We start from the raw sequence: 13466 nt of genomic DNA, 5'->3' as shown, positions 1-13466 counted from the left end.
CAAAAGACATTGTAGGTAGCTTCCTTAAAGAATTCCTGAACTATTTTCAGAAGGAATGGGGAAAGCTATTACATTTGTAGCGCATGTTACGGTGAAAGACAACGCACAGCGTAAGTTTTTTAGGGCCCGCCCCGTTCCAGTTGCTTTAAGAGACAAAGTAGCCAGTGAACTGAAAGAATTGCAAGATAATGGCGTAATTGCTCCCATTCAAGCTAGTCAGGGGGCAAGTCCTCTCGTTTTCTTGCCTAAGCTTTCTGGTCGCATCCGCATTTGTAATGACATCAAGTCTACAGGCAACCCACAGACAGCAGTTGACTTATCCGTTACCTCGCCCAGAGGAACTCATGAACAGGCTTGGTGAAGGACGTACTTTTCTAAGATAGATTTGCGTGATGCCTGCTTACTAATTCCGTTGATGAAGAATCACAAAGGTGTCTGTTGTCAATACACACTTAGGACTGTTCAAGCATTTGCGTTTGTCTTTCGGCTGTACTTCCGCACCCGCCATTTTTCAACGTTATTTGGAACACCTGACTGAAAAAGTGCCATTTTGTTCAAACTACCCATGACGATATTGTTGTCTCAGGTCGTACACCACAGGAACACATTAACAGTTTGTGTACTCTTTTTCGAGGTTGTCAGAGGCAGGACTCAAGTGCCGTCTCGCAAAGTGTGACGTTTTACAAACTGAACTACAGTACTTAGGTCATGTGATAAACAGTCAGGCTGTGCACCGAGGTCATGTGATAAACACTCAGGGTGTGGACACCCTCCAGTCTCATTTGCTGGCAATCCGTGACCTGCCTGCTCCTCGAAGTGTATCTCAACTGCAGTAGTAATAGGCAAGATGACGTACTACATGACGAATGCCGCTCAGATCGCGGCTCCATTTCATCATCGGAAAAATGTACCTTTTGTGTGGACTAAAGACTGTCAAGACGCCTTTCAAAAACTCAAAAATGCTTTGCTCAGTGACCCTGCTAAGCCAATAGTTTTGCAAATCGAAGCTTCTTCCAACGGAATCGGCGCTGTGATTTGCACAGAATTGGTGCGCAAGACAGACCTATTGCTTTTGCCTCAAACTTGCTCATTCAAACGCAGTGCAATTATTCACAAATCGAAAAAGAGGCTCTCGCTATCGTGTGTGGTGTGACTTGGTTCCATCATTATTTGTATGGTCGCAAGTTCTATTTAGTGACAGATCACAAGCCTTTGCAGTTCTTGTTTCATCCGTCAAAGCCGGTTCTTACATGCACTGCTCAAAAATTGCAACGCTGGACTTCGTTTTCGCAGTGTCAGTATGAAATTGTGTACAGACCTACGGCAAATCATGACAATGCAGACGTCCTATCTCGCCTTCTTATTGACTCAGTCTCTGATTTTGATGCATCTGCCGCATCTTGTTGCCAGATCGATGCGCAGCACTCTGAATTGCTGGAATATTTGCCCTCGCACTACAGAAGAGTAGCGCAGGCCACGGAAGCAGACCCAGATATCAAGATTTTGTTGCATTACCCTTGCAAGTATTGACCTCGTTCATTGAACAGTATCCAGAACTCAGTTGTAAGCCGATATTTTGCACGTCGGCATAATCTTTCAGTTCAACAAGGTGTGATTCTAGTTCACAATGACAGTGGCCAATCGTGTGTGCTTATTCCCAAAGTGTTGCAAAAGGATTTGTTGCGATTGCTGCATCAAGGACATGGGGAATTTTTCGCACTAAACAGCGCGCCGGCACTGTACTTGGCAGGGCATGGACGCCCACATTAAACAGATGAGTCACAGTGCCGCACATGCGCGGAAAACCAATCTGCTCCACTACAGACGTTTTCAGCTTGGCATAGGACTCAATCGTCATGGCAAAAAGTGCACATAGACTTTGCAGGCCCATTTTGGAACTCTCGCTGGCTCATGGTGATAAACTCTTTTTAGCAAGTTCCCATTTGCGTTGCCTGGTGCCTCTACCACATCATACAGCAGCAGTCCAGCGTTGTCCTCAATATTTTGCATCGGAGGGTTGCCAGAAGTACTTGTGTCGGACAACGGACCACAGTTCACTTAATGTGATTTTGAACAGTTTTGTGAACAAAATGGCATTCGTCATCTAACAAGTGCTCCGTTTCACTCGCAGTCCAACGTAGTAGCGGAATGCTTGGTACGCTTTCAAACAACAGATGGCCAAGCTGTGCACCACCCACACACGGGAACAGGCGCTGAAACTCTTTCTCGCCTCCCATCGCTCCCACCCACGAGACGGACCATCACCGGCGGAACTTCTGCATGGCCGCCGCCTTCTGACGCTGCTACACTTGCTACACCCACCGCAGCATCCAGCGCCGCCAATTGTCCGCAAGTATAGCTTTGCGCCGCGCGATCTTGTTCTTTTCAGAGCTTATAGCAAGCATGGGCGCTGGGAAAGAGGCGTGATCCAGGAATGCACTGGCTCTTCTGTGTATCTGATTGCGGGTCCTGATGGTTTGCAGTGCTGCCACCAGAACGAAATTCGCGCATGTCATTTCCAACCGTGATTCTGCTGCTTATCTTCCCTCAGATTCACGGCTTCACAGGACCACATGACCTTCGCACCCACCCGCTGGTGGCACCAGGGAACCCCAGGAGGAGCGGATGGACGATGCGCCCTCACCCCCGCCATCGCGATTTCTATCGCTACCACCATCGCCATCGCCGTCATCGCCCCATGACAGTCCCTCAGGTCTGGACATGTACCCTGGCAGCAGTTCTGTGAAGGATGTTCCTGTTGCCTTGCAAGCCAGAAGATGGGGTACAGCTCCCATTCCTGGCTCATCTCTAAGTCCAGCGTCCTGCTTCCCTCCCCAAGGTCGTACGCAGCCTCACTACACAACAATGGTGCGGCATTTCAGGAGGGGGGGGGGGGTGAATGTGCTGGCATAAGGAATCGACAAAGATGCTGTGAGAAGATCGATAGTAGGTAACGGAGCAAGTAGGCACCTATAAGGAGAGAGGCCAAAGACAAACTCGCAAGAAACGTGCTGCCAACGCCCTCTCGACTGCCAGTATTTAGATCGCTGCCTCGGACCAGAGTCACCCAGTCAGTCATACATTGAGTCACAAGGTCGAGTCTTCATTCGCAGCCCACTCACTAGCAGGCGCAATCAGTCCCAGTCTCCGGCAGCACATAGCGACCAGAGTAGTGTGCATAGAGGATTGAACCTCACCAGCAGTGAGGTTAATGTGGACTGTTACGAAGGGCTTGTACCACAACAACTTCTTTAAGGTAAATAGCTCTCCGTGTATATTAGTAAAGAACACTGTTAATATATGGGTACAGTTTGGGTTATAGGAAGAGGATACCGGCCACCACACAACATGCTTTCCTTGCTTCCCATGATACAAGCCTACAGTGACGACGAGACGGCACAAAAAGAATCGCACACACCACGTTCACACTGATCGCTCACACCATAAAAGAATTTAGGAGACAGTTTCCCTGCTCCACTTGAAGCTCACTGGGTCAGAGCGCAACTGGCTTTAACGGTCAGTTTCAGAGAACAAAGCCCACTTATGAACAATTGAGTAATTTTGTAAATAAATTTACCAAACGTGATCGCATCTACTCCGAGATAAAACTGAGGATTCAATTCGAACACGAGAGGTGTTTACGACGAATTGGAGCCTCATGGTTTACAAAGAAACGCACGTGGTGCAGCAGAGTACGAGCTACTAAGTCAGTTGGAAAGAAGCAAAGCACAAATTGGGCAGTAAATGAAAAAAAATTTAAAGCACACGACACATTCATACATGATCCACGAAACTAACTAAAATTATTCATCACGTGGTGGCACGGCTCGTTCATGCCAAGTTGCAGTTGCACGAAAGATCTCGTAGAATAAACTGAATACTAACGAAATTAATACCGTTCCTTGGCTGAATTAGTTGGTGCGGCATTTTTATCAATGCCACACAACAGAGTGACTACCGGAGACTCAAACAGAGCTAATTCTCACACATTTCAATTTAGCAACTCAGAGCATCCTCACTAACCGGCGTCCTAGGGAAGAATAAAAACTAACCTGTTCCATCTCAACCGGGAAGGGCTCAGAGAGCGGAAACGATTTCTACCTGTACCAACCTCACAATGGATGCTGACCAACGGCCGTTAATACCTCTCTGATCCAGGGCAGTCGTATTCAAAGCTCTACACAAAGTTTGGCTAAATGACCCTTAACATTCAGGGGAACCTCCTGGCAACTAAAAAAAAAAAAAAAAAAACACCTAAATGCCAGATACAGACAAACCACACTACTAGCAGACAACAGCGGGTACAGGAAAGATAGATATGAATGCATGATAATGGATTACAGAGATACGTACAGTACATAGTTATGAATTTGAAATTGAAAAAGACATTCTGCTAAGGAGCTGAAATGCCGCTGAGAAATGCCGCTGCAGTCAAGCACACTCGCGTGCATCTTTCTCCCCAATCGCAGTCGTACCGAACATCTGAGTCGTCAACAATTGTGGCGAAACCGAAGGCTGCTTTCAAAGATCAGTGGAACGGCTCACATGGAGACGTTTCAAGACTTCGTCGTTTCGTAGTTTGGGTATGAGGTCAAATGCCATGGTTCTGGTCCTACCTTTTTCGACTTCTTTTGCTGAGCTGGAAAGGATTGCTTAGAAAGGAGAATTCTACTGATGAGTGAAGGAAGAGGATCCTGGCAAAGACGACTCAGCTTGCAACGGGGAAAACTGAAGAATCTCCAAAAGTGGTCATGATGGCATACTGGGAATGTCAACCTGAAAATGAACTGAGGGAAAAAGTTTGTCTCTGGGAATAGATAACGGGTTTAAGAGGAACACACCAGTGCATTTGAATCCTTTATCAACATTTCCAAAGGTATCAGCTTTATTCCAAGCTGTGGAAAACAGTTCTCAAGGACAAAACTTACTGGTGTTGAAAGCATGTAATATGTTGCAGCGTAATGGTGGAAAACTTGCAGTGCTTTGAAAACTGATCAGTCCACTGGCTGAAGAGCATCCTTCATCTTAGTTTGAAGGCACATCGTCTCTATCCCATTCCGACGACAATATTCCTGGCATTGGAGAGAACAATGCGAGCTATGGCCATCAAAAATTAGACACTTTCCAGGTGAAAGTGTTTGAGGCAGAAAAACTATTGAAACGTCCCCTTAAAAAATTATTGAATTACTTTGCTGGTAAACCCCTTACGTTATTTGATTTGCAAACAGCTGAGCAGAACTGAACGTACTCAGACATTTCGCTCTTTACTTATTCTGATCAACACTAAACTGACACACAGTATTTTTAGCGCAACGCAATCTCACTTTGAAAAATCCCTACAAAAGAATGGCCCTGACTAACAATAACCTATACGTTTCATGAATCACCTCACAAAAATCTTCGTTACTCGAACTACTGCAATACAGCGAGCGCCACTACTGCCAGCTAAATAAAAGATTCTAACTTCTGACGTCACTAACTACTGATAGGCATAGTTAGCAAATGAAAGAGTTTGATAAAGAACAAACAATGTATTTACCTTAATAGTGTTCAAAAGTCATAATATATATATCAGTTCATGACATCCAGTCTTACAAATTTACTGTCTCTGATGGACACACGTCCAGATCATCCGCTCTCAAAACTCCATCTCTCTCCCCACATCCATCACTGCTGGCGGCTCACTTCCAACTGCGCAACGCTACGCGCTGTTAACAGCCAACTGCCCAACACTACAATAGCGACTATTCCAACAATGCCACCCAGTCACAGACTGAACACAGCACAGTCAGTGATTTTCATACAGAGCGCTACTGGCGTTACCAATATAAAAACCTAAACAGTCTACTTACAGTATCTTCGTCCACATATCTAGAATGAGACATGGTGGCTTCTGAAACCGCTTGTTGAGGATACTTGTAAACCTCTCTAAATAGAACAATTTTGAACACAGCAAAGGGAGGAATAAAAGCGCCATTAGCACTGAACCACGCTACAGTAGAGACATTTCCCCCCTCCATATTTGCTCCTCTGATACTTTTTGTTCCCACTATTTTAGGTGGGGAATTATTAAGGGGCAAACCCGTCTTGTCTATACTGAAGATGAAACGAAACTTACCATAAACTCCAGTCTGCTGAGAAAAATTCCAACGCAGTTCGAAAAATTCAGTCACCAGCTGCTTATTTATCCCCTTACCTCTTGCTTTTGACAAGCCTTGGAATTTTGGAGTGATAAATCTCTATGCCTCCGCATAAATCCAGTATACCAGTCTTTACTTGCAATCATGTTTTCCACGCACGGAGATACTTGGCATTATTCGTCATTGCATGAGTAAATGCTGCTCTTCGAATTTTCTCAGGAGTGCAGCAAAAACCTCTTAGAACTTATAACTTTTATCATCCTCTTTTCCTGCACTAAATACAGTTGGATAACAGCTGGTGATTAGTTTCTCTTCTTCCACTGCTAAATCACATTTTTAAGTAGTGACTCAATCTTAAAGTGTCGAATAAGGAATTTTCAACAATGCAGCAGCTCTTCTCGCTGTCTCTTACTGGTTGTTTCGTATCCTTTTTTGCATCATTAAGCGCTTGGCTTTTTCCTTTTATACATATGGACCATCTGAAAAAAAGACCAAGAAAACATTTTCACTGGAATTTTGCATTAAAACATCGACTAAAGTAATAATTTGACTCAGTGGAAACAGTCCCACAAGTACAGGGCAAAATTACCCCACGAAAAGAAATTTCGAAAGATGCATTAACTCAGACCTTTGTGGAAAGAGACGGCGATATTTGTTGATACACACACTGCATAATCTGTGTTCTTATATTGGTAACATTAAGAGTTTAAAATTTCACGTTGATAATCATGGTAATCATTAATTTGTTATGTTGTATTCTTTAACTACAGAAATAATTCTTCAGAATTCTCTTACCTCCAGTGTGTGTTCTTCTGCTCTGTCAATAACGCTGAGAGATTTCAGGGCACTCTCAATTCTGATTCGATGTTATGCCGCTTCATGTTCTTAGGGAAGATGATCTTTATTCCGATTTGACTTCATACATCATGATGAAATGGTGGGCAGTAGTTAATGCTCCTGCTTGCACGCTCTAGGGAAGGAACAACGGTAAGCTGCACCTGCGTTCAAAGGAATAGGGTGCCGATTTAAACGACTGTAGTAAAAGCGCATGGCGCTGTGGGCCGAAGGAAGTGCGTTTACTCTGTGGATCCTGGGTGGAAACATTTCCGGACAGCCGAGTTCCAAAGTCTCATTGTTCAGACATGTTGGTTGGCGCCGGTCGATTGGCATCCGCGTCCAGGTAGACTGACTAGCGACGAGAAGTTGCCACTGCAATGGCCAGCGCATTATAGACTGGCAATAAAGCAGAGGATGGACCCTTGTTAGGCAGGAAGCCGACGAGACAACTGTGAGCGTTCTGCGAATTTCCGTGGGACAGGTCACTGGCGCCTAGACGTCCAGACTCTCTTACAAAACATATTTGTGAAAGCACGAGTCTTTTAGCAAGTTTATGGCTGTTCTTTGAAAACTTCGAAACGGACGCAACAGGGGAGATAACAAGCTTTTTATGGATGGGTGTGGTTCCATCCTGATCATGTTGTTAGCAAAAGACACAGTGCAAATGCGTGGGAAAAAGGCCCTGAAAATGAATCTTTTTTTCCTTTCCTCCCAATTAACTTTAAAGTCTCTGATTTGTCAAATCGGTGTATGCAGAGCAAGGGGCGCTCTCCGAGCTTCAAATGCCATGCTCCAGCTTGTGATTGGCTTGTGCTAAATGGGGGAAGTCTAAGATGAGCTGAGGAGGAAAGCGGACAGAAAGAGATCACTCTTGTACTAGCACTTCGCTAGTAAAGAACTGCAGGTCTCTAACTACATGGTGAGACTTGTGTCCTTTGCTAGTGTGCCACTTGAGGAGTCTGTGCTAGTCACCTTTTGAACCGTCAGAGGTACTGCTTATAGCATCATGCTCACAACGAGTGAAGTATGGGTGCACTTATTTGTCTTGAGTCAGCCGTCTAAAAATTTTGACATATTCCATCATGCGTAGTTATGGCATGGAGTCAAATTGGTTTCGCAGAACTGCAAATGGGGCTTCAGAGGCTTATAGGGAAGTACTTGTGTTTCGAATTAACCGAATGCGGGACCGCGTACTTGCATTTTTCGAGCACACGCCATTAATCACTTACTGCAGCCGTCCATGACTTCAGTCGCCAAATGAATCGTGGTGTGACGCCCTGACCAGCGGAAGGGTAAAGTATTCGCTGCTACAGCGTAGGGCTCCGATATATGTTTCTCAGCACCATATTCTTTTCAACCATATTTTTTTCTGTTTTGGGAATAGTAGAGTATAGGTGCTTGATGATGGTGTAGTTTTTGTGCCATAACCCGGATTCACGTGTATGGAGTCAGATAAAGCGATTAGTGTTCCGAACCCCAGCTGATTGATCACTTTGTCCACCACAGACCCAATTCTAGTCAAAGCGTTTGTCAAATAAAAATGTTTGTGTGACGTTTCTTTAGTAATTTTTGTTGTCTTGTGATGTTAAGCATGAATAAATCTATTGTCATTTAGATCAGAACCTTCCCCTGTGTTCTGATTAACAGTACCTTGCCATTTTTATTAAAGTCCTTATTTCAAAAGAACGCAGTTAGCTTGCTATGTAACGGGAAACACGCTTAATAGAGCCACTTGCGGCGACACAGAGATTCTGGCACACACTGAAGGCAAAACAGCGTTTACTCTATAGTGAAATAGCGAACTATTGCCACATTTCTTATTTCAAGCCGATTACCTCCGTGAGTGAAATACCCCACTGTATCCTACAGAAATATCGGTATCAATTTGGCTTTTTCAAATATAACTATGGTAATTTCTGCTGCTAGTATCATATTTCTAAAAGCGACAAACTGAAGGGTGTTTAACTCTTTAAAATAGTTTCCAAGTAATTACAAGGTTTATAATTTATAATCTGTTTTGAACATGCAGCTGAGTACTGTGTTATTCCATGGTCTTTGCCTTCCAGTTGGTATGTTGGTTCAACCATATGAATCAAGTGTGAAAAGTAACATATTTTGAATTTAACTTTTCTCCATTGTACTGCTTTTGGAAGTAGATTGTCTTAGTTACGTCAAGTTGGAGCATTCCAGCAGCTTGATGCGGTAGGTCCATTTCGCATAAGACAGCAATCAGTTACGGTACGGCTTCTACTTTCAACACTGGACTCGCATTCGGGAGGACGACGGTTCAATCCCGTCTCCAGCCATCCTGATTTAGGTTTTCCGTGATTTCCCTAAATCGCTTCAGGCAAATGCCGGGATGGTTCCTTTGAAAGGGCACGGCCGATTTCCTTCCCAATCCTTCCCTAACCCGAGCATGAGCTCCGTCTCTAATGGCCTCGTTGTCGACGGGACGTTAAACACTAATCACCACCACCACCATCTACTTTCAAATGGTTCAAATGGCTCTGAGCACTATGGGACTTAACATCTGTGGTCATCAGTCCCCTAGAACTTAGAACTACTTAAACCTAACTAACCTAAGGACATCACACACATCCATGCCCGAGGCAGGATTCGAACCAGCGACCGTAGCGGTCACGCGGTTCCGGACTGAAGCTCCTAGAGCCGCACGGCCACACCGACCGGCGCTTCTACTTTCCCTACAACTTGTATTACGTGAATATTCCACATTAGGTCGCTCAGGATGGTTACTCCTACCTATTACCTATATAAGGTAATTAATACGAGGACTATTTTTTCTAGGTTAGATAACAATAAAACTCAGTAATGTTTTATTTGCAACATTTACCTGCACCTTATAGATACTTCTCTACATCGTCGCCGCTCTCACTTAGTCATTTGTTGTAGGGTGCTACCAAAATCCCCTTACCTTCGTCATAGAAGGTATATGCCAAGCTTTCTGCCAATCGTCTGCGCTGTTTTGCAGGTAGCTGTCAGTCCCAAAATTCTGTCCTCTTAGCGAGCGGTCCGTGTGAGCGAAGAGATGAAAATCAGGAGCAGCCGAGTCTGGGCTGCATGGTGGGTGACCAAACACTTCCCATCGAAAACTCTGCAGGAACGTCTTTGTTGGAGCTGCAGAATGCGGCCGAGGATTGTTATGAAGAAGGATAATGCCTGATGATAACATCCCTCTTCAATTGTTCTGAATAACCCTTCGAAGACCATTTTCTCTAATCGTCTAATCCATGCACTGAGCAAGATATTGGTTGTCACCCGCTTACGTCCCTGACCGCCTGCACCATGAACGCCTGTCATGCATGACAGCTGCGTTATGTGGGCTGCTTGAAATCAGGCAAACCCCTCAGCATGAAGAAATCGAATGACAGCACACAGCTGACACTTTGCGAGAGACTGTTGTTCAACGCGCCTTTACATGCTCACTGTGCGCTCAGAACTGGTGTGACGTGAGGCGACCGTGTGGGATACTAGAGACACTGTGCAACTCATCTACACAACGATTCGTCGGATTTTCACTGCGGCTTTAATTTGGTGACAGAGAAGACATAGGAAAAAAAATAGCTCCCGTATTTCTAGTGGCCTGTCAGCAACAGGGTAATCGAACAGCGCTGGATCTTTTCGGCTAAATGCATGCAATTCGTTAATTTATTTATGTTCAGAGTCAACTACAAGTCCCTGCAGAGAAATCGTCGATGTTCTGTGGGCCTTCCTGCTTTTATCTATGGTATTCTAGCGTTGCAACCTTCCTGTAGACGACAGCATCGTCCACGAATAACCTCACGGAACCTTCAATATTATTCGCTATATCATTAACAAAAATTTTAAATAGTTGTGGCCCTCTAACTTTCCCTTGAGGAGCTCCTGACATTATCTTCACATTTGTCGATTTTATTCCGTTAAGACCAACATGTTCATATCTGTCTGCAAGGAAATCCTGTGTCCAATCACAAATCTGGTCACATCTTCTGTGCGCACATATTTTGTTCAGAAAACGGCAGTTTGGTCCCACCTACCTTCAGAAACTTACCACAAACATTTCGAATCCATACACGCGGAATCGCAGATTATCGCGTTCCAAAGTTGGAAGTCACGCATTGTAATCAGGTGTGCACAGTCATTTGGCTTCTCGATATATGTTGGTTCATCACGTGCCGTATATTCTGGAGGAGCAAATTATACTGCTAACAGTTGAACGGGAGAAATATTGCCTTATTAATTAGTCTCCAAGTACTTTTTCTACACCGTGTATTTGCCCTGAGTCGTCTCATGTACTGAAGTACTCGACTGGATTAGGATGAAGTTGAGGAGCCATACACCGGTGGTAAAACTACATGTTTGCACACCAGAACACAAGGTCGCATAGTTTGAATTCCGTCAAGCTACCACGACCTATAAGGGAGATCAAAATGTTTTAATTTGAGGGCGTTGCTGCAGCGTATACGCAACGTAAAGTGACGCCGATATAGGGATGTGAGCACCGAAACGTAGGCATGGGATTAGTGTGGCATTCGTGTCTTTTCGAAGCGCGTGCGATAAATGTGGAAACGTGAACGATGGCGACGTTATTACCAAATGCGCCCAGACAAGACCAACATGTCGTTATTCTCCTCTTGGCTGCCGTCCGGTAGACATCCATCGGAGAATGAAGAATGTATATGGGGCAGCATGCCTGTCGAAAACCAACTGCGACAAGGGTTGCTGCTGCTCCATTATAACACATGTCCCCATATCACAAACGTCGTAGCGCGGAAGTTACGCCAACTGAAGTGAGATATATTCGAGCACCCGCCCCATTGTCCTGACCTCTTTCCAAGCGCTTATCATGCTTTCGGTCCCTTAAGAAAGCCTTCAAGGTTCGACGATTGCTGTCACTCTACGCTGTGCAGAGGGCAGTTATGGACTTTTTCACGCAGCAGGATATGTTGTTTTACCAAACGGTTATATTCAACCTGGCGCGTTGGGACGATGACAGTCTTAATGCTCACTGCGATTTTGCCTGACTGCCATATCAATTTTGGTCCATACGGCCTTCGAACAGAAACTTGTTGGTCATTCCTTATATGTAGGAGCCACCATAAGCCGCGATATCGAACTCATTAGATGTGCTTTGAAGACACTGGCAGATTGATTTGATTCACGTTGTAACCTCTCTTTCTCTGTATCTTTTCCCACACTTGCAATCAACAGTTTAGTTTGCAGCGGTCGGACATGGATAAGGGATGGTTGACAGACAGAGCAAGTTTCGTTGCGAAATCTGACAGTATTGCTCAATCGAATATTAAAGTTCCTCAAAATCAGGTGGAAAAACGTTTCTTTGAAAGACTAATAGTACGTACTATTTTACTTCTTTTATTGATTTCGTAATGTTCGTATTAACAGCTAAATTTATTCCACTTCTGTACTGAAGTTTTCCATTGTCGTATTGATTTTCTGAATTAATCTTACATGCTATAGTAGTCCACGGTAGCCTTTATATCTGTTCAGATAATTATACATCTCGCCAATGGATGCTACGGTATTGGCTTACTCCACTGATAGTGATTTGTCCACTGAAGTGATGTGAAATTATGCGCACCCTATACTTTGAATAATTACTATCGTTCGACTGAAAACTTGCAGACTCGTATTTCATCATATTAAACTGTTCAATAAAGTTTTGTGCCACTCAACTGCATGCGACTTTTCTGCGCGAAATCAGAGCGATTCTCACCTCGAGTTGCCGCGTGACTGGTACCGCTTGGGGATCGTTCAACGAAACAGCAAGACAATGTCCCTGATTGGTAAGGCGTGCTCTTCTCCGACAGTTCCAGAGAACCAGTGATGCTTAACCGGTACAGTTTACTAGTTAATGCCAATATCGATAGCAGCACCCCTTAAAACATTCACATTTCATTCATTTTTTTAATCATGTCTTTCTTTCAGTTCGACAGTTGAAAGTTTCCTGGTTCTGAGATTCTGTAATGGAGTTCTTCGATTTATGACGTCTTCTACGAGGAATCCAACCAGTCTTTGTTAATAATTTCGTACTATCTCTGCTTAGGTCGCCTAAATGAGCACCTGTCATTGATTTTCAAGGTGTACGCTGTTTTGGCCACAATAGAAGATGGGATACTGTAATACAGATGTGCATCCCCTTCACGTGTTTATGCTAATTATTACGCACATTTATGCAATCGGGAATGCAGCCGGACTACATGCCCATCTGACAATTATGCGTCAGCAAGGGGCATTAACGAGAACATCTTAAGAGGCAATGTTGTGCAACCTTAGTGGGGACAAGATCCGATAATTCGGGAGTAGGATCTTACAATCTGAGACAGTGTTCCGAGACAAACTTCCGTCGCAATGTCCGCAAACATGACGTCGGATCCGCCTGGCAACAGCGATCTAAACGCCCATTGGCTGAAAGTTTTGATATATATGCGTAGGACACGAGTGAAGTGTTTTTATTGGCTCAGGGAGAAAGGT

The sequence above is a fragment of the Schistocerca piceifrons genome, chromosome 3 (assembly GCF_021461385.2).
Source record: "Schistocerca piceifrons isolate TAMUIC-IGC-003096 chromosome 3, iqSchPice1.1, whole genome shotgun sequence".
NCBI lineage: Eukaryota > Metazoa > Arthropoda > Insecta > Orthoptera > Acrididae > Schistocerca > Schistocerca piceifrons.
Note: the sequence above shows the minus strand (reverse complement) of the source record.